The sequence below is a fragment of the Anser anser genome, assembly GCF_964211835.1.
Source record: "Anser anser genome assembly, chromosome: 24".
Taxonomy (NCBI): Eukaryota; Metazoa; Chordata; class Aves; order Anseriformes; family Anatidae; genus Anser; species Anser anser.
Genome location: NC_139745.1, coordinates 2,790,310 through 2,811,826, shown reverse-complemented (window position 1 = coordinate 2,811,826; position 21,517 = coordinate 2,790,310). Strand labels below are relative to the sequence as shown.

The following is a 21,517-nucleotide window of genomic DNA, read 5'->3' as shown; positions in this document are numbered from 1 at the left end:
AAAAAGTTGGAGAGAATCTAAATACATCTTAAAGAAAAGGAAAAAAAATAAAGACAATGACAAGCACTTGATTACAAAGCAGGGGGTGTTTCACAAATGAAAGCTAAGAATGTATTTTGGAAGGTTTGTTAGGGAGAGATTTTGCTGCGTAGTTGGTAAACAACCACGAGCTTGCTACAGTGTGCTTAGGAGAGGAATTTACTACAGAGCAAGCACTCTTGTAGGGACAGGGTATTTACTTTAATAAGATTCTCTCCTTGTGGCATCCTCTGGGACATCATCCTTCTGTCTGATGAAGCACTTAAATGCTCAAGTTTTGCTTAAGGTTAGAGCTTCTCTAGATAATTCTAATTTGAGAAAGGGAGGAAAAAAAGACATAAAGGGAATCACAACATGGCTTTGTAAGCACTGGTCCATGGTTTAATGCAATATACTCAGAAGAGGGTTGTACCTTATCTCCTCAGATTACACAAAGCAAAGAAGTGCCTGAGGATCTTTCTACCCAATCCCTTTTTAAAAAATGTTTAAAATTACCATTTTGAATAGTGTCTTAGGTTCCCCACCTTCTCCTTTGCTACTGCACACTCTGTCACTTCATCTGTGCCTCGAGGAAAGCGCTGCCTGTAGTAAACCAGCACTACGGTCTCTCCATCCTCACTACAGCTAATACGGATGTACTCACACAAGCCTTAAACCTTCTTGTTTTGGTAAAGACGCACTGCAAGGCTGCAGCATCGCAAAATTCAGCCAAACTCCTGAGTCACCCCGAGAACCTGAGGGATCAGTGGGTGACTAGAACATGCCGAGCTTCGCGTTGCCTTGCCCACTGCCTGCATGCAGGCTGACGAACCTTGGCTGTAGTCGTGGTCCTCACTGACAGCACGTGGCAGCCCACGAGCACTTGGTGCTGGGCATCCCAAAGCCTGGCATAAGAGCCAGAACCACAAGGAGGTTGGAAGAGGGATGTTCTAAGTTTGGCTGAAGCCCTGAGGGACAAAAAAAACAGCGTGGTGTTTGAAGGAAGAGATCTAGCAGGCTGTTTTTTCTTGAATCTGTCCTTGATTGAGTTTGACCGCAGGGATGTGCTGTTCACTCAGTACCTCGCAGGTAGCAATATGTTTGGAAAGGTTGCCTGCTTCTCCACAATTGCTCCTGGCTTTATGCTTCCCTTGGAGAAGCACCAGGGCTGGGAGAGGAGTATTTTCTCTGAGCAAAGCCCTGACGACTCCAAAGCTGTAGGTGCCGTTTTATAGATTCTTCTCCGAATGAGGCCGTGTTATCTGGAAGACAATCGTGCTCACGCTTCCCTGCCTCCAGAGCTCTGCTGCTTCCGTGCGAGTCTTTATTTCTTTGCCCTAAAGCTGCAAAGAACTTTCTCAAAGCACCGACATGCTGACAGTCCCCTCGCAACCCAGGTAAGTGGATATTCAATAAAAATTGTACTGAGCACACTTTGCACTAGAAACAACAAATTACTCGTCTCTTGACTGTGATTGAACTGTGGTGATTCCACAGGATGTGGTGTAACAACTGGCATTGCTTAGATACAAGGTACATTTTAAAGCTATTTCATACTTTTCTGTTTGATCATTTGTATTTATTTCATGTCTGTTATACTTTTTATTTTGTTCATTCACCTTTGTACTACACTCATTTTAATAAGCATTAAAAAGATTGATACTGGAAATCCAACACACAACAGAAGAATCTGTGTCAAAATGGACAGTTGGTTTTGATGCTCTGGGTAATTTTTTATCAAGTACATGTATTCAGGATATCTGGAATTTCTGAACTATTTCTTTTTGAATACTTACCCCAAATTCCTTTCCTGTGTGTCTGTGGTTCGCTGTTAAACAACTTCCAAACTGTATGAAAGCAGAAAAGGAGAGAGAAAGCTTCTCTGATCAGCCACAGACAACAGGAAGGGCTTAGTGGAAAGAGGTCTGAACTTGCCGGACTCTGTACAATACGGCTTGAAAGAAATCTATGAAGCAAGCAGCCCTGCTGTTTCTCTGGATGTCAAACACAGCGGCTGAAAGAGGGAACGTGTGGAGGTCAGATCACGCCTCTCCCAGCAGACCCCCAGTACCGGGAGGTCTGCGAGCCTGCTCGCCCAGCCACACAAATGACTCGGCTCTCTGTACCTGCCACAGAACTTCGGACAGGTCTGGCAAATTCATGACCCCAAGATTTCAAGCCTTTTGACAGCCAGCGGACTGGCAGCATGGGAATTAGCTTGCAGCAATACTAGCCATGGCAGAGAAGGGTCCCCTAGGAAATGGCGTCTGCTGGATTTCGGCCCCCATCGCTGTCCGCAGAGGGATTCTGTACGCTCGACCCTGAACGTCTATGTTTCATTGCTCAACAACTTCCAAAATGCACGGACATAGGAAAAAAGGGAGATAAAGGCGCATTGATTAATCGTGAGGAACTGGGAGAGAAAAAGCTAATCAAGATTTAGGGGAAACAAAAGTCTCTGCGGCAGTACACAACTCATTCCACTGTCATGTCAGACACACTCTTAACCTGTCCTCTGAAGAGATGCACAGCTATCAGAGATAACCCGCAGAAATCATTACTGATTACTAGCACCATGAAACTCAAGGACTTCCTCCCAACTCACTTGTTTCTTCTTTGACAGGAGCAAAAGATCAAAAATGAAAGACGTTGTTTCTTAATAGTCTTGAAAGCCAAGCAAGGCTATTAGGATATAAATATACAATCTTCTTTTGCAAAGAAGCATGAAAGAAATTGCTATGGAGGGAAGCAGAAGTGGTATCTAGAGATATCCATCAAATGAGGGATGCAGAACCAGACAAAAGTATCTCAAACAACAGAGATCTCCAGCCTGAGGACACGGCTCTGTTTGCTGAGAACGAAGTGCTGTGGGCTGTTTACCCCAAGGACAGCTGCATGTTTGGCAATCCGTTTGAGCAAGGGATCACATCCACAACAGTGGTTAGGCGCTCACCTTGCCCTGCCGTTTCTCCGGAGGGTTTCCTCTCTCCCCAGATGGCTTCATCAGTCAAGTGATTCTGCAAAGCTACTCAAAACCCCATGTAAACCAGAGGTGTTAGGGCCTGTGCAGAAAAGCAGTCCTCAGATTGGACTGGTGAAGTGCTACGGCTGATGGCACGGGGAGCAATGAATGCCAGTCGGCAATCCTGAAGGACACCAGAGGCCACTCGAGGCCTGGCTGCAGAACGCAGCGCAGAGCAGAGCTACTGCTCTCCACGGGAGAGACCGGGAGAGAAAAACTAAATAAAACAAAGAGCTGCCCACCCAGCTTTATCACCGCCGACTCTGGTAAGAGGATTAGACACAGAAAAAATAAGTATGAGTGCTCAGGCTCTTCCTAACACACTGTGTTTTATTGAATCCGTGATTGTTGCAAGAAGGTGTTTTCTACTGGGGCACCAACAGGCTTCTGCAAGCCAAATGAAGGTCGTGGCTTCCTGGGCCTGCATAGCCATCTACCTATCTGTACAATTTACTCATCTATACAGCAGGTAACTTCATTCAAATAAATCTGCCACTGCCCAGAGGCTGGAAGGTGGAGAAGTCTGCAGCTTTCTCCACTCTCAGGGCTGCAGGCAGGCCCGACGGCCTCGGCGCTGAGGTGGGCCAAGGCCTAGCTTCTAGGAGCTGCTGACTACGCAGCGAAATATTGTGAGATTACCGTAGGAAGGGATGGGAGGGAAGGCACAACAAGAGCTGCGTGTGCAGCTTTTGTTACTGCTGTTGTTAATCAGAACCCAAGTAAATTATTTCTTCCATCTGTGACTCCCACAAATAAGATCTCCCTGCTGCTTTTTTCTCAACTGCTCCGTTCATCAAATCCCTTTGTTTTGCATGTCACGCTGGCCATTTATGACGGAGTAAAATGGATTTGCCTTCTGGCAATAATTTTTTTCATTTGATTTGGGTTTTAAATGCATTGAGCACAGAAACTTCTGAAACTTCATGATGCCTGAATGCTTAGAGAACTCATTAAACATTTAGTGCGTGAATGGGAAAAGAAAAAGCAAACAAACCAACAAGCAAAACCCCAGATGAAGTATAAAACAGGGGAAACAGAGTGCAAGGCAAACTTTATTTGGGGGCAGATCTCCTCCTCTGCTCAAGGATGAAGGAACATGTGCTCCTCCATATTCAGCGGTTGCTGGGACCTAGCAAGCCATGACGCCACTCAGGGCTGTTTTATATTGCTACCCTGATACAAATGCATCTGCGGTGAGCTGAAAGCAGATGGAATAAAATGAATACAGAACATCCCCCATTTTCAAAGAGCCTCTGTCTTCCTCGGGCATGCCACTGCCTCTGCCTCAGGGCAGGACCCGTTTGCATCTGTCTGCGCGGTATTGGTGCCCGAAGCATTTGGCTGCCCAAAACTCAGGCTGAGCAGCAGTGACTGCTTGGGATGGGACAGCAAGGCCTGGGCCATCCCGGTGCCTGCACGGCTGTGCCTGGGCTGGGGCAGCTGCAGCACCCAGTCCCCAGCAGCTGCACGAGGGTGCACGTGGAGAGCCAAAGCCCCACGGCAATTCATGGAAAACACATTGGTAGCACTTGAGAGGCAGAGAGAACGATTTCAGTAGTTGATAGCTGTGTGCAAAGTTTACCGGGAGCATGTAAATACACGATTTTTCTAGAGGGCCTGCATTATTCCTAGGACTCTCCAGTAGTTCAGCAGAACTCAGCACTGCCGCTTAAACCCTGATGTCTGCCGTGTCCCTGACTTCAAGGCAGCAGGGCTGTGGCCACTGTGTACCTGTGCAATACTGGAAGCGGCTACAGCAGAGAAGGAGGAGTATGAGCCCAGGGGGACAGGTCCCTCTCCATTCGCGCACAGCTACAGGTTTAGCTGCAGCACCGACCGCTGCAGCCGGCGGCTTTGCTCCAAAGCAGTTGTTGCTGGCTTCTCTGATCACATAATAGCAACGCCTGTCGAGGAAACATAACTGTTCAAGTCATGGCTCTGGATGTTTTTGACTGCCTTTTCTTTACTAATGGGAGCTGCAAGCACCAAATGGACAGAAGCATTCAGAGGACTACTGACAATGAGTCTCTCAGTTTCATCCAAAGTTTAAAACCCTTGCAAATGCCTGTGTAGGGGAGAAACCACATATTGTGCTACCCAGGCTTCTCTCCTAGGTTCACTATTAAGTTAATCTGGCTGAACCTCATGATGTGGGAAGCTGCCCCCTTGCTCTCGCACAGGGCAGCAGCTCAGCACGGGACAGACGTGGTTTGCTTCCACATCTGGGCCCTTCTCGTTCGCCTTACAATGAGATTTTTTCCCTGGCCCCAGCCCCAGGTCAGGATGCTGGAAACTCCTCGATTATATATGTAGTCCCGCAGTTATTCTGCAGCTGTAAGAATTCCTGATCTGCAAGAGGGATAATGGGTTTGAGAACTCCTACTGGTATTTACTGGAGCTATGGCAAAGGCAAAGCCAAACACCCATGCTGAAGGGCCTGATCCTGCAAACCTGTGCTACTTGACCACTGCTGGAGTCCCGACTTCAGCAGAAGGGAGCTCAGTACCAAGGGATTCTAAAATAGCTTCAAGTCACATCTGCAGCTTTCTGAACACTTTATTAACAACACATGGATACAATTTCTTGCATAATTCAAATCTGCCTGAAGGTACTCACACCATTTGTCGACAGCGCCAACAAACCCACTGAACGCTGCCGGGAAGGTTGCTCTAATCCTATATTTGTACAGCCGTTGCCCAAAGGGGCCTGCAGGAAAATGCACGAAGGACGGGCATAGCACCATTTATCTCCAGGCACCTACAAGGTCAACGTCTATACCCCAGTGAGCTGCATTTTCTGTTCCATTAGGCAGCAGACAGACCCAGCTCTGTGGAAGGCATCAGCCACTTGCCCAGGTGATGTACGCTATGGGATGCCCGTATTCCAGTAGGAGGCTGGGGAGCAGGGGACGCCAACAGCTAACCTGAGGAATCCCTGTAGCCATCACCTGTGGACACACCATGCAGTGGGGCCCTCCTGAGGTCTTGGATACCGAGGACAACTGAGGCTCTACCCCCGGATCCTCACTACTACGAACACTCTTGGTTAAGCTCGCAGTGCGGATGTACCAAATTAAATCCAGCATTCAAATTACCTGTTAGGTATGAAGTGATCTGAGTGCATAATGATAAAGTCAACACAGAGCAAGGTTTCAGAGATGCAGTCTTCAGTGAGGGATTTAACCTGGTGATTTGGAATGTAACTCGCTGTATTTGCAAGGGTTGAAATAATTTCACAGCATCTTGAATGGCAGGTTATGGGTCATCATCCATCAAAATCATGGGCAAGCAATGAACAAGGTTGAGGATGGGTGATTTAATAACAAACAAACAGATAAAGTACCTAGTTCTTATGGAGCATGGATATTATTTCATTTTCTATTTACTGTCACGATCTCCATGATAAATAGTCCTTCATAACTTTGATTTTCACAAGCTAGAGTTATTAAACTTAATTGCTTTTCCCCCCATGTTTTATTAGGGCAGGGATGAATTTTCATGATTCACCCAACATTTGTAATTTGCTATAATCTCATTGTTTTCTTTGTCTCAGAAGCTATAATATTAACCTAGGTCAATAATTCTGTCAAGCAGGAGCGATGATACTTGAAATAGAGAATTTAAAGCATGGAAACTCTATCTTATCTCAAAGATACAAAAATGAAAATCTTGAATAATCACTGGATAAATATGTTGAGAGCAGCTGGGGTCTGTACAGCCAGGGAATATTTACCCGTTATATAGTTACAGTATGCTTACATGGTGCAAAGTCACCTTCCATTAGCTGTTGGCTTGGATATGACTTGATATTATGAGCATTTTTTCCTCCCCATTCTGGTTCCCATATAACAATGTGCTGCATTGTCTTAAGAAGTATCCTGAAATATCATCAGCTCTTAGAAGAATTTCAGGGCACATCTGCAACCCAGAGAAAACTCAGGTAATTGTGTCCTGAGACTCGGTACGTGGATTCAGACATCACAAGTCCTAGAAGCTTTGTCACGTTACATCTTTTGTTCGGAACTGCCATGTTTTATACAGCCATGTCCTTCTAGAGACTGGGTGTCCTGGACAGAGAATATCATCATGTGCACCCGTGCACCCCAGAAAATCCAACCAGAAAGCCTCAAGTTAAAAGCAAAGGAACATGAGGCACTTTTATTGCAGTGTCATGCATCACCAAACTCAAATGTTCCACCTAGAGCGGAAAGAAGACACTTTCCAGATCTCATGTTGATCCTCATTTTCTTTTAAAGAATGCATTTCCAAAAAAGCCTTCAGAGTAATCCTACATATTACTATTGCCAAAGTTAGATCTCAGTCTCCTGAGATTCATTACACTTAAATCAGCTGCCAGAAGGACCTGAGTCTCAGAGCGGATGAAAGAGGGATATCAGCAAGCCCACAGCTCCCTCCCTGTGCTGTGAAGAGCTGTAATGTATTCTAAGGAAACTGTATCCCCGGGTCTTGAATTACACAGATCTGTATAATGAATAAACCGTTCATTTCCTATTGTGTTAACGGGACTGTAATCTCTAGAAATCCAAAATCACCTGGAAAATAATATAATACTCAACAGTAGCGTAACAGCAAACTATCCCCCAAAGCACAGAGTTCAGCTCATAACATAGTTTCAAGTGCCCTCTTCTGTGGGGAAAAAGTTCTTCCAGTCCTCCAGTAATTGTTTAAAATGAGCCTTTTAAAGCTCTGAAATGCCAAACCACGAGATAAGAATATGCACCGTCTTAAGCACCGTGGGTCACATTATCAAGCTCTTCTCTGCAATCACGAGAAATAGATATTGAAAAAAATCACCCCTGAACAAACGCACATATATTCCTTGTCCTCGCTCCTTTTCTTCTCCTTCCTCGCAGTTCATTCTGCCTTTACAAGCCCGGAGAGCAGCACAATGCCATCTCTCTCACATGGCCAAGGAGCTCGGCTTGGTCAGGTCCCCAGGGACAATGTCCCACCCATCTGATCCACGACAGACTACGGTCGTACTCGCGTTCACCGTGTTTGCTGCTCTTTCATTTGCTCTCCACCTGTCCCCACCATTGCAATGTTTTCCATACAGTCAGCCTCATACCTCGATTCACATCCTGTTCTCTTTTTAATCTCTTTGGGCATCAGGGGGAAAAAAATCAATCCACTTTATACATGCCGCTTTTGCAGAACTTTCATCTCCTCTGCCTCCAGCCTCTGATGTCTGTTCCTTTTACTGCATCTGCCTCCAGTCTGTACGGTTAATACAGGAGTTTGATATATATTTTTACACTGATACCAGACAAGGGTTTGGCTTTTCTTTAAATTAAGTTTAATTTCATCAATCACCAAGCACTGAGCAAGAAAAAGCGCTGCCAGAGCTTACCCATCGTACTAGGTCGGCTCAGACGCTGCAGTTTTTACACCTACGAGTAAAGGAGCAATCCGACAAGCAGCACATCCGTCCGCCTTCTCCTTCCCAACCCGAATGCCCATCTACAGCCGCGCTGCTTGGGGGCCACCCAGGAAACACCCTTCAGCTCTCACCATTAACATTTTCAACAGCCGTGGCCCCAAGGGCCTTCTCCAGGGGTGTGGGACAGCTCTGGACACGAACCATTTGATGAGTGGGGGCTCTAAGTGCTGAGCCGGGCTCTGCACCATTGGTCCCTGTCCCCAGGCTAGAACAACACGTCAGGAAGAGCCTTTTGGATTTGGATGACGTTTGTTGCAAGGGACACAAAAACCGGGGAGGCTCCATGAGAGAAACTGTGACGTGTGAATCCTCCTTGTCCAGCACAGCCTCGCTGCAGTCCCCTTGGGGTTTTCACTGCTCAGAGAAGGGAAGCGAGGCAGCAGACGCAGCTTCCTTCACCTGACAGACGTGCTTCAGCTGGAGCATTTCAACACCGGACCCCTTCTGGAGGCAGAGTCCCCTTAATGAAAATCTCTCTGTGTATGAGAAGCCACGGTCCCTTTTGCAGCTGTTTCCTGAGTTCCTGTTCCTCGACACCCTGAGGATAACAGCCAGACAGGTGCCCTCCTCACAGGCCTGCAGGGCAGTCTGCTTAGTCCCTGCCGCGCCAGATAGACCATTCTGGATCCCGTAACCTTGTCTGAGCAGATGAGACACCAGCTGAGTGTCCTGCCCCATCTCTCCACCAAGTCATCGTGTGCTCTGTCAGAACCTTGCCAGCTATGGTAACAGGGAGCAGGCTGGAGCTCTTTTGCTCCTCTGGGAGAACGTGGATGCTTGCGAAGTCTTCTTATGGAGACACCCTACCTTGAGAGACAACGTGATTTAAAAGGTAGGAAGTGTGAAAATCGCTTCCATGTAGGTATCTGTAGTGTCAGAGAACCACGGAATGGCTCAGGTTGGAAGGGACCTTACAGCCCATCTGGTCGCAGCCCCCTGCCGTGGGCAGGAGCACCTCCCAGCAGACCAAGTGCCCAAAGCTCCGTCCTGCCTGGCCTTGGGCACTTCCACAACTATGTCAAGCTGATATGTCTCCTGTCATGAAACCAGCAGCTAACAGTAGACATTTCTGGAAGTCATGTGATCTGAAAATTTCTGTTTTCACACAGAAATAAACAGTGACGAGGTTTCCGGATCTTCAGATAGCAGAGAAAAGAAGCCAAAAGGCTGACTTAGAAACAGCCTTGTAACCACAAAGGTAAATGAAGAAATCTAAATATTTGTTTAAGAATCCCATGACTTTTAGTCTCTTCTTTATTTTTTGAGCAAGGCCTGGCTGATGAATTTTCATTGCTTGAAACTGATATCACTGCTGTGTGCCATCCTCATGGCTCAAGAAAGCTCCATAGTAAACATCAAAAAATTTTACTTTTCCTGTAAAACATCCTCATATTCACAGAGTGGTAAAAAAAATAGCTTATATATAAATAAGCTGGTCAGCTGTACTTAAAATATTCAAAGTAATTCTCTTCTTAGCACTTCTCTAAGTTACAAAGCGAGGATCGCTGGCTGCTCTTTCCTGACATCCTTGAATTTCAAATAAAGAGACTCCGTAAGGCTGCCTGCTTTCTCTTCTGCATTCTCTTAAAAATGCCTTTACAAATTATTTAAGGCAAGTTGTCTTCATGGTTTTCAGTTCACTACAGATGAGAAACAAAGCTGGAGAGCACCCCACTGATAGTATTATAAATGCCGTGCAGGTTCTTTTTTTCAATCCCAAACTTTACTTCACTGCTGGCATCAATGGAGGCAACTCCTGATTTTGCATCAGCTTAAGTGAAACCAACATCAGAGCCACAAATATTTGATTTTTTAAATAACCAAAAAGACTAAAACACTAGAGAGAAATTAATTAATTAGTGACATTTCTGATAAAATAGCTGGGCTATCAAGTTTTCTTCCCATAGCTGTTTGAAGAAAGGAAACTCTTTTAACCACCAGGGTGTAAGAAAAATGTTGCCAACACAGCTCTGAATATAAAAACTGAGACATGTAGCCTTTAAAAACAAACAACCAAAACCCGTAAAGATAATTCAGACAAGCCAGGTGACAATCAAGAAGACGGAGGCGAACTTTATTTGCCAAGGAGGGCTGTGTTTGAACGACATGGGCACACAGATTTATGCTAAACTACCCCACAAAGGTTTGCTCCAAAACATGAAACTTGGGACAAACATAGGCAAACGAGCCTATCTAGATCTGTTGGCTAATTCAAGTTTATTATCAATTAGTCGCACATCGATGGTGATTATAGTGTGATTAGACTGTCCTTGGAAAACCTGCTCTGCAAATTCCCAACTCCTCTATGTAATTTCTAGCACCCAGGCCAGGATGCCACCAGCTTCCTCTGCAGTCTTGGACATTACAATCGCCAACAAGTCTGGCAAATAAATCAGCATTTGCAGCGTCTCAAATCTATGTTGTCCCTGTCCCCAACACTCACTGGTAAAGAGCTCCGTGTGCATGATCAAAGGTTTCTCCAGCACAGTCCCGTGTTTGGGTTTTTGCTGCCAACAGCTGCAGAACCGACTCAACGACCCAGCACCGGCTGCTCGGTGAGCAAGGGTCTGGCTCCATCGGGAGCTTGCACTCTGGGACTGCCCACACTTGGGTGCCCTCATCCAAGGAGCGATGTGCAGGCACCGGAGCCAAAATCTGAGCCCAGGCCCTGCTCCTTTGCCTCGGCAGCACAGCGGGACCAGAGTCCTCCTGCCTGCTCCTCGCTCTGGGGTAGCACCAGGCAGCCAGGAGGCGCGGGGCAGTGCGTGCATCCCGGCCCTCCCTGGCGCTCCTCCCGCGCTGTTCTCAGGAGGAAATGCAAAGCTGGGGTCAGCAGGAGGTCTCCACCGCTGTTTCACTAAGTTGCAGCAAGAAAGAAAAAAGTGGCAGAGCGTAAACAAGTTCATGTGACTTTTTATGAGCAAAAGTGTTCGCTGTTTTTAGTTCAAAGAAGCGTTTTGTTCTGTTTACAAATGTCCTTGCGTTTTACCTACAACAAATGAAGACAATGCCGAAACCTCTACGAAACAGGAAAAAAAAATCTCTTCAACTCGAAACAACTCTTTTCTCATTTATTAAAAGTGTTGAAGAATTCAAGAAATTATTCACCCAGCTCCAGTCCCTGGGCCTTCGGGGACCCCGCAGCTGTCCCGGGCTCTCTGCTCCAGCATGGCAGGGCTGGCAGCTCCCCGGGCTTCAAAGCAAAGCTCAAAATCAGCTAGATGGTGGCTTACATGAAAGGAGAATCGTACAGAGATTAAAGCCCGGCTTTCATAAAGAGTGTTGGAATTGCAAGAGAAGACAGTATTTTTTTCCGATAGCATCAGTTGAAAAAAAGAAACCAATCCACCGTTTTCTTGTTCATGAAACAGGAGAATTGACTGTTTGCTTTAAGGACACTTCATTGTTTGTTTTCTAGGTTGGTTTTTGTTTTTTTTTTTTGGCTTGAAGTTAGAAAAAAAGTAAATCTCAACCTTTCAGTAAATGTTGAGCAGCCTGAACAAAAATAAAATCAGATATTTTCTTTCCGCTAATAAACACCTCCTTAAATGTTAAATGTTTTGACAGAGACTCCTCAGCCAGCTCTACCCTCAGCCCTCCCGTAATCGCTTGAGTTACCTGGGAATCAAAATCAATTCCTATTAGAGAGGAAAAAAAAAGAGAGAGACTGAAGAAACTGCACGCAACTCCCAGCTGTGTGACATCTCCGCCACTCTGCGTGGTGACACAGCCCCCCTGGAAGGTACCGGACACTCCTCGTGCACGCCTGCTGACGGCATGGGAGCAGCTTGGCGGTGACCTCCTGCTGCGGGAGGGGCCCTCGGGGACCCTACATTCGCTCCCTGCCTCTGTCCCCACTCAGGTGACAGCCACAGGACGGACAGAGCCTCGCCACGGCCTCCAGCACGCAGCGGGCGATGCTTGGGGCGGAGGTTAGGCAGGCTGCGCGTTGGGGCCGTAAAGTCACCCAGCCCTTTTAGCAGCCTAACCGCAGGGCTGGACTCCAGTGGTCACACATCACAGGGGCTAGATCTGCACAGAGGGAAGACAAACAACCTTTTTATGAGTTTTAAATTTACTGGCCGTTAATTTCATGGGACAACGGGATGGAGTAAAACACCGGGAGGCTTCAGTTTTTGTCACGCCCTTCACAGCCACAAACCTAACAAGTCCTATGTACCTCTCTTATCTCCTTCGCTTACTCCTCTCATGGTCCATCCCTCTCTGAGGGATCAGACCTGCCCCACTCACGGGGTAAAGAGGAGCTTGTGCAGATGGACAACTATGGTAAGATTTAGTTATTTGGGATCTTTTCAAATAAACTTATTTTGAATATATTCTTTAAAACTCTGAAACATCAAAATATCCCCAAACGTTGGCGAAGAAACCGAGGCAACAAGATGGGTTTCTGCAGCAATGACACATTTTCCAAGCTCCGCTCACAGAAGATACCACGATGCCACGTCCCATGTCTGAGGGCTCGCCCTGAGGGCTCCTCCAAGTACACCCCTTCTCCTCCTGATTTCTGCTAGCCAGAAGAAAAAAAAAGAGTGCTAGTAAATCTTTGCTATATACATAGCAAAGGACCTCCTGTCCAACTGACCTTCCAGCCTAAGGAAGGACGTGGCTGGACGACTCTCCTCTTTGCTTCTCTGGGTCTCAAGAGGCAGGAAGGTTTTTATAGGGCCGGGCTGGCTCCAGGCATGGGGTGTCAAGGCTGCAGCAAGCCCGGGCAGGGAAAGCAATCACGGCTTTGTTTCCCCTCTGCTTGAGCCCCCAAAAGCCACACGTCTGCCAGCGCTAACGGAAGGATTCTCCAGCAGGAGCTGCCCGTGGAGCTTCTCAGGAGGGTCCCCCCCGCATCTCACCCCCGCTCCCATCCTCAGGCACCGTCCTTGGCCTCTGCACCCCTCAGAAGACCTGGGGCCATGCTGGACGTTGCCATCACTGCAACCCCAGCAGCGATGACAAGCGTGGCCCGTAGGAGTCAGCCTTTCCAGGCGCTTTGAGGAAACAGCCACGCTTCTGCCTCTTTCAGGGCTGCACAGTCTCTTTACGGACGCCCACCCAGAAAACCGTGCCTGTAAAATAACTTCAGAGCACCGACTGCTTGAAGCTGGCGCAGCTGAAGGGAACTCGCTTCCAGAGATAACCGAGTATGGCTGCCTGCCCAGTTTCAACAAAAGATGGATTTTGTAAAGCCAACTAAAACTATGCCATCCATTAGCAGAACTACAAAGCAGAACATTTTAAAGTTAATTGGTTTTGCAATTAAAAGATACACAGAACATGTGATGCAATTAATTTTACATAAACTTGGTCAGGAATTAAACCTAAAAGCACTTGGTTACTTCCTCAACTGAAGCATATGTTTACTTCCAACACAACCAGCTTCTTTGCATACCAAAACGGGAGGCACTGAAACGCTCACAGACAAATGCGGCCAGAACAGCTCTGCACTGCTGTATTTTTTCAAATGCTGCCTTGTTTTGGAGATGATTCGAGGTGAAGCACGAAGGCCAGTTAGGAAAGCTGGCAGGACCACAAGTGGGGACAGAGCCGTTTCCTGCCCCTTCCCGCTGGGAAATATCCATCAGCGGGGTATAAATGTTAATCCAGCAGCGTATGGTTCTCAGTCGATAAATGTGTGCAGTTGTTTAGTTCTGAACAGCTGAGCGGGTTTTTCAGAAGTTCAGCTGCTGAAAAGGCTCCAAGTTTGAGTTTTCAGCGTGCAGGCGGGTTCTTACCGAGAGAGCAGGCAGCGGGACTTTCTGGCTAAGGCGTCCTTGCTTGTAGCACGTCAGGAAAGCTCGTGCATGCTGGAGAACCGCTTGGCTGTGGAAAACGCTCGTCTGCGAGCTGCCTCTTGCTAAATGCCATGCCTGGGCCTGGGTCTGGGGCAGTGGAACCAGGGCGCAGGAGCCACCCTGCTCTGCTGCAAGCACGCGGCAAGACTGCACCTCTGCTGCATCTGATACTGGGAACACACGGCCTTCGGTAGGCAGCGCCCGTTGGTGTCTGCACAGTGCCGCACGCAGTACAGATCTCTTTCTGACGGTGGTGTCTCATAAGGAAAAAACCCACCGAAGAGGAATGTGAAGGGTTTCACAGGGCTGCCAGCACCGCCGCTGAGGCAGGGGGTGAGGACAGCATCCAGCTGCCCAGGGTTAGAGCCAGTGCCGGATGAGTGCCTGCAAGAGGAAACGCAGACCCCAGGGACTCGCTGTGCAGCACTTTTCCTGCAGCCCGGGGAAGGGGGCAGCAAAGCCACCTCGCACCTGCGAGCAAGAGGCACGAGCAGCAGTTGCCGTCCTGTTGGAACGGCGCTGCGAGCGTGTCAAATTCAGCAGTTCAGCTTCGCAGAGGTCGTGTGAACTTTTCCTTTCGTGTTGATTAGAGCCCAGGAGTTACTGCGCAGGCTGGGAGCGGCAGCACGTGCCCAGACCGGTGGTAGCAGCTCGTTAATCAGACAGTTAAATTGAAAAACTTGATTCCGTACAACCCCAAAATTCATCTGTTAAAATTCCTGCAGCTATTTATGTCCTCATCTTTCATTCACCACTGCAAGAGCAGAACTAGGCCCAATATTATGGCTATTACATGGACAAACTTATTTATTTATAACTTCATACCAGTGCCAGGATGACTGTCTTCCATACAGAGAGAATTTCGGGGCATGCTTTCAGGTTTCTAGGGGAGTGACTGGAGGTGAAACATCAGCACATCAACACTGCTCATCCTGTACCTCTGTGTGAGGTGCTGGTGAATGCAAACATTGGAAAGTTTGTCTCTTATTGAAAGGACGTTAAACAGTAACAAAGCCAGGTCCGTTATTTTTGACAAATACAAAATTACCTGAGAGCAGATGTTTCAGAGGAATCACGATTATTCACACCTGTGGATCAAACGTCAGGAAAAATTTGGAGAGGAAAATCTTGGGCGGCAGATGAATTTCTCATCAGTTTAAATGTTTCGTTTCAACCTTACCACGGGAAATCATAAGCTTCTAGCAAGACTAACATCACTTAAAACATTCCCAAAGAGTTAAGTATCTTCACAGTTGAAAAAGCGCAATTCATTTTGCACTGAGACAAATATCGTGGGTTGCATTTGGCCTTCAAAAAAGGGGATTCTCTTTTTTGTCATTCCCCAACACTGCTTTGCTTTGAACGCTGTCATTTCTGGGCTGGTGTCAGGGAGGCTGCCCTGGGAGCGCGTCCCTGCACGGGGCAGGGACGGTGCTGAGCGGTGCCCATCGGAGCAGCTCGTAGAGGTATGAGGACAGCAGAAGCCTTCAGCTCGCCAGAAGCACAGTGCTACCATCAGCCTGCTGGAAAGCACTTAAAAGCCCTCGGAGAGAGTGTTCGTTTCACAACAGCTACCTATCATCCTCCAAATAGGCCGGTTTCACACCAGGCTCATTAAGGGGAAATCTGCATAAATTAAAGGCGGCTCCCGGTGGCTCTTTACTGTGTTTTCTCAGGCCGATTTGCTGGGCACTGAAGCCAGGAAGAAGGAGGATCTCAACCTTTACACTCTTTTCAAGATGCTTTTATCTGCTGAGGTTCCAACAGCAGCTGATAGACTTTCCTCCTTTGTATTTGTGCCAGCAGTCTATCAGCTGTCCTTCTTCAAGGCAACGCAAACTCACTTCTCCCTGCCGATGGTGCTTCCATTTCGAGGGGATCTGATTCGGTACGTACGGAAAGTCAGAGGAAAGCGGCCACAAGAAGCATCCGGCTTGGACAGCACCAAGCGATGGAATTGCAGGAGTTCAACAAATTGCACCACACTGAGCTGCTCCGCTGCTGCCGCTTGAAGGCAACTGGCCGTGTCTCCAAGCACTCTTCCGTGCCCCACGCCGCGATGCCGACCGGTTCCACCATTAGCACACGAGCACTGACCGAGCACTCACCTCCACGTGTCCCACGCGCGGCCGTGCCCGGAATATGGGCAGCAGCACATTTATTGAATGCACATTTGCCACTTTGCAAGCCGGAGAATATTACAGCAGGTTCTCCTGAAGCATGTCTAACGTTATTTCTAGACAGCCAAGTGTTTTTCTGCTCCTGCAAGGAGCGACATCGCTTTAAATAGTGAAGGCAGACATTTTTTGAGGCATTTGCTGGAAATGAGGCAGAGTGCTTATGGGCACTGGGGAGCGGAGCAGGCCAAGCTGGGCGCTGCAGGCTGGGGTTCGCAGTCCTTCGGGCACCACGGCACGGCTTCTGCCTCTACCAAGTCACAGCTGACTTTCGCCCCAAAGCCCACACGCAAAAATTCGCAGCCAAGGCACCTCCCGGCACCAGGTGATGATGGCCAGGAGGCAGCTGGAGGTCACCGTGGCCAACTTTGTCCACCAACAGGAGATGCCATCACGAGCCAGCAGGCTGGAGCCAGCCTCACCCAGGCAGCGGTACATCTTCATGCCACGCCAGGAGAGGGGAGGCAGCAGAGTGAAACGAAGCCCAGCTGCTTCATTCCCAACTTCTTGAGACTCAGTTCCTCCAGACACAGCCCAGGGTCCAGCTCCTTTATCCAGCTGCTTCCTCGACAGGCAATTTTCCCGCCCCGAATATTTTCCTTAGCATATCCCCAGTGGACGGGTGTTTGCTGGGCCATGTCGCAGCCCTTCCCACCCACGTGGAGTAGGAGCAGTGAGGAGCAATTCAGAGCAGTGTTTTTCTTCAAATAACTGATTGCTACATAATTAGCTCTTTTGTTCCACATACACAAACTCAGCTAGCTAATTATAGGCCACCTTGCCAATGGTTTCTCAGTTCTCTCTGGGCCTTGTTGCTGGGAGGCACATTAAGCAGCAAGCAGGAAAGGAAAGCTAGAAAACTGCTCCAAACTAAATTAAAAAAAAAAATCCTCTCGAGTTGTCTGTGAGAGCTTTCATTTTATGAGCAGCCACAACAACCAGTGCTTCCATTATGCCTCGCTGATTTGTCAGGCTGTAGGCATAAAGATCAGGAATGCTGCAATCCGAATGACTCTTTTCATGAGCTTTGCACACATAACAAAGACAGAGTTAAAAAAAAGAAGAAAAAGAAAATCAAAGCAAGCACTGCTATCCAGCTGTGGTCTATGAAAGTACTTTCAGTTATTGAACTGTGCCGTATTTATCTCGGAGTTAGTGGGCAGGGTTTTTTTGTTGTTTTTTTTCCCCCCTCCAATGAGGTGGAAGATTTTTTTTCCTCCCTTCCTTAGCTAACTCTCCATCCAGCAGGGCGTCCAGAAAAGCTTCACAAAGAGTAGATGATGCAGGAATGTGCCGCGACAAGGAAGGGAAGCATCGCAACAGGGAGAGCAGAAAAACCCGAGCATTTTCAACCATGCCAACAGCCCAGCCCCTTCCCCACCTTCCTCAGGGAGCAGCGAGGTGCTGGACACGCTGGCCAAGGTACAAGAGGCCAGGACATCCAACCAGGAGGGAATCGGTGGTGAAAACAGGAGTTTGTCATCCAGAGAGGGGGCTCCTCCCCAGCCAAGCAGAGCTGGTGGCACAAAGGGAGCGCAGCCCCTGCCTGGGAGCAGGGGGTGCTGGGCTGCCAGCTTCCGCACCGAGCCACACCTCGTACGCCAGAGGTGGTCTTGGTTAGGCTTCAAGTAAACGTGCACGTGTCTGGAGAAGATGAATTTTATCTGACCATAACCCAGAGTGGTTGCTGGTAGAAGTCACTTGTTTGCTTTGGTTTTTAATAGAAAGTCACTCTTAGGATTATTTTTTGGAGTTCTATAATATAGGGTGAGATCCCAAAATTAAAGGCACTCACGGTGCCTTTTTTTTTTTCTTTAAAAATGAAAAGAAACTCTTTTTAGAGGAGGTTTTTCTTTCTTTTTTTTTTTTGGGAAAACCAAAGGAAAAGTGGTTTTCTTTTTTCACAGAAAGAACACCACATTTTCCACTGAAAAGGGGCTTGGGTAGAAAGTTATTGCTTTGTACAAATGTCAGTGCCTCCAGATCCAGCAGGAAGGAGCACACCTCAGTGACAGCATCTCCTCGATTGCTTCAGAAAAGCCCTTGGTTCAGAAAAACCTGTTTTCTGAAGAAAACAATCTCCAAAAAAGCCACCCACAGCCAAGGGCACCAATTGAAAAAGGTTTCATTACAGCTTTGCTGAAAACTTCTTTACTCCAGGCCTCAGAACAAGAGGTCTTTAAGTGTAACTGCTTTAACTTGAGCGTACTCTTTAGACCAAGAACCAATTGCATACACGTTCGGCCACTGGAAAATGAGATTATTAAAGATTTATGCATTCAGAAAAGCACTGTACAAAAAAAATGAACTTTTGGGAGGGTGGCAAAACTACTTAGATGCATCTGATTTTAAATGAAGTTCTTAATGAAGAATTCTTGCCTTTGGTGTTACATCTCCAAGCATTTTATTTTAGGGCTCCTTTTGCTCCTGTTATTTAAGAGACTTCCCTTGAAGGAATATAAAAGGAGCACTTCATCTAAATTCACAGGACAGAAAAAAAAATTAATTCCTCAGTCATTGTCTCTTCGACTCAATCTAATTTTCCTTCAACAACAAGGCTGCCTGATAAGACTTCTTGCCTGCATTGTTTGCTCCTGATTTCTGATGAGCAAAGGCTTCTTTTGGTCTTCCGGGCTTCTGCTATGGGCTCCACCTGGGCCAGGCTGCGCGACGAGTGCTTGGGTCACCAAGTCAAGTGCCGCTGGACCGGCCTCCTTCCTGCCGACTTCTGCAATTTCAACACAAATGGCTTAGCGTTTGAAGTGCTCCCGTGTTGTTGCAGAGGTCTGAAAGCTTCAGCTCCTACCGTAATAGTTGTGTGACAATTTACTCTTTCATCTTCCAAAAAGAAAAAGCTTCCCAAAAAAGCATACATAGCACAGAGCGTGCAGAGACTAGCACAACTGTAGTGCTGCAGTACTTTCTATGTCTGGAAGTGTTGCAACAGGAACAAAAAGTCAGTGAAAAAAACAGGCTTAATTACAAAATCCAATATTTCACAACATAAAAATAACTAAAATGATCTGAGACAGAATAATTCACTCTTTGCTTATCTAGGCAGTGCTGTATATGATTAGAACTAAATATATGCAGGGGGAGAGATTTCACAAGCGTTTGCTTGCTTCTGAAAGCAGGTGGGTTTTTTGGCTCCTTCCTGCTTTTTCACCACAAATATCCACCCAGTCCAAGTGGAAGAAAGCAAACACCTCAGAGCAAGCTGAATTCAAGGGAGTCAGAGCTTTACCAAAGCCACATCTTTTGATGACTTTCAAAAGAGATGCAGTGGCCATTACCTGGACTTAATTTAAGAGGCACGAGTACTTGCGATCTCAAATCACACGCTCAGCTCTGCGATTTGCAGTCAGCATGAGGCAGACCAGTTGTTCCTGAGAAGAGTCAGGGAGCGCAATGCCTGTCTGCATTTCACAAGCTGTTACCCATTGTCAGCAAACAGAAGACTGCTGAATTAAGCAAGGGCAAAGAAAATAAATCAAAGTAATTCCTTCCATCGTGATTTGCTCTCTGCTCTGCACCCTACCTGCCACCAGTTGAGTCGAGGCTCCTTGTGGGGATGGCTGGGGCCTGAATGGAGCTTTTAGCCTTCACATTCAAATTCAATGCCCCAGTTCCCAAGATCAACAAAAATGCAGGCAAATTTACTGGGCTACTGCTTCAGGCACCACCCTTTATCATGGATTTCCTTCCTTTTATGGATTACTTTTCCTCAGAACACAGATGCTATCTGAATGTGGCTTTCTACAGTTTTGAAAATGTAAATTTATTCTGTATTTCCAAAGTCGTATGCTCCTCTATCTGTATGTTACAGTTATCAGAATAAATACTAGTAGACAAGTCCTTGGAGAGATCCTGTAAGTACTTCAGCCAGTGGCTAATCCAGGCGAGGAATTTCAAAACCTGGATTATTCTTGTATTAATTGCAAGAGATAACCAAGGCCTCATAAGCACCGAGGGGTGGGGAGAGCCTGGGAGGTTGACAGGGGGCTTCCTCCTGGGAAAGCAAAGCACCAGCCGAAGAAAAGCCTTCCTCAGGAGGTGAGCGGAAGATGTGACCTCCAGCATCAGAGCTTGACGCAAAGGCAAAGATTTTACAGGGCATTTCGGTGGTAGTTAGGCGCCCGAGTCTGAAGTAGCAACCCTGCAGTTCCCTTGAATCCCACCACGTGTATTCCTCAAAGCTTTGCTCTTCCCTAACACGGTTCTCACCTTCACACCACGCAGCTTCCAGCAGGACCCCCAGCCTCAGAAACCCCCCTCAGACGCCGGAGGCCCCCAGCAGTTCAGCCCTGCGCCACCACCCCGCCTGCATCAAGCAGCCTCTGCTTTCAGAAGACGAACCCATGCCCTAAACCAGGCGCTCCCTTCAGTGGAAGCGGCAGCGACGCCCTTCCTGCTGCGGGGAGAAGCCACGAGGGACAAACCTAAGCAGGATGCTCCGTACCCCAGCACTGCAGCCTCGTGTCCCTCCGGGCCGCGCTCAGCAGAGGCCCCTCAGGCCTCATGGCAGCGGGTGCTGCATCTGCTGGCCGCAGCGCCCCAAATCGGGCCTGTCGATGTTTCGGCACTGGCAAAGGACTCCACACAAGTGAGCAGGGGCCTTCTGCGATCGCCTCTTCCCCAGGCTGCACCCCTACATGCCGACACACGTGTCGGTGCCTTTGCCACCACGCTGCAGCCTCCCCGGCCCATCTGACATAGGTGGAAGAGCTGCGAGGCCGGCGGGCGCAGTCCTGTCAGAGGCATTTTCCTTCCCCTCCTTGTGTAGCAGGGGGGGACTGGGAGCACTTTGAGCAAAATGAGCACTCTCTTTACTTTTAATCAGCCCGGTATGTTAATTAAATATGACTTGATTGTAAAGGACATTAATTGAGATTTAAAAGAGATACATTTAGGCGTCCATGTAATTAAATAACAGAGGCAATAAATGTGAAAGCTTATTAATACAATAACCTTGCAAGGATCATTCGGGTATTTCCTCCCCACACCCACACAGCTGCACAGCACTGGCTATCACA

At 47.6% G+C, this 21,517-nt stretch overlaps 1 protein-coding gene across 5 annotated transcripts in view; it reads right to left on the bottom strand.

The window, feature by feature from the left end:
- Positions 1-21,517, bottom strand: part of LOC310885991 (uncharacterized protein) — a 239,033-nt gene that overhangs the window by 202,791 nt on the left and 14,725 nt on the right. The window contains exon 3 of one of the 5 annotated variants that reach the window (XR_014575062.1): positions 7,646-13,028. The gene's annotated coding sequence lies outside the window, so the exon portion shown is untranslated. Of the gene's footprint in view, positions 13,029-13,187; positions 19,213-21,517 lie in introns of those variants that run through there. The other 4 variants (XR_014575063.1, XR_014575064.1, XR_014575065.1 and 1 more) reach the window with 4 other exon arrangements.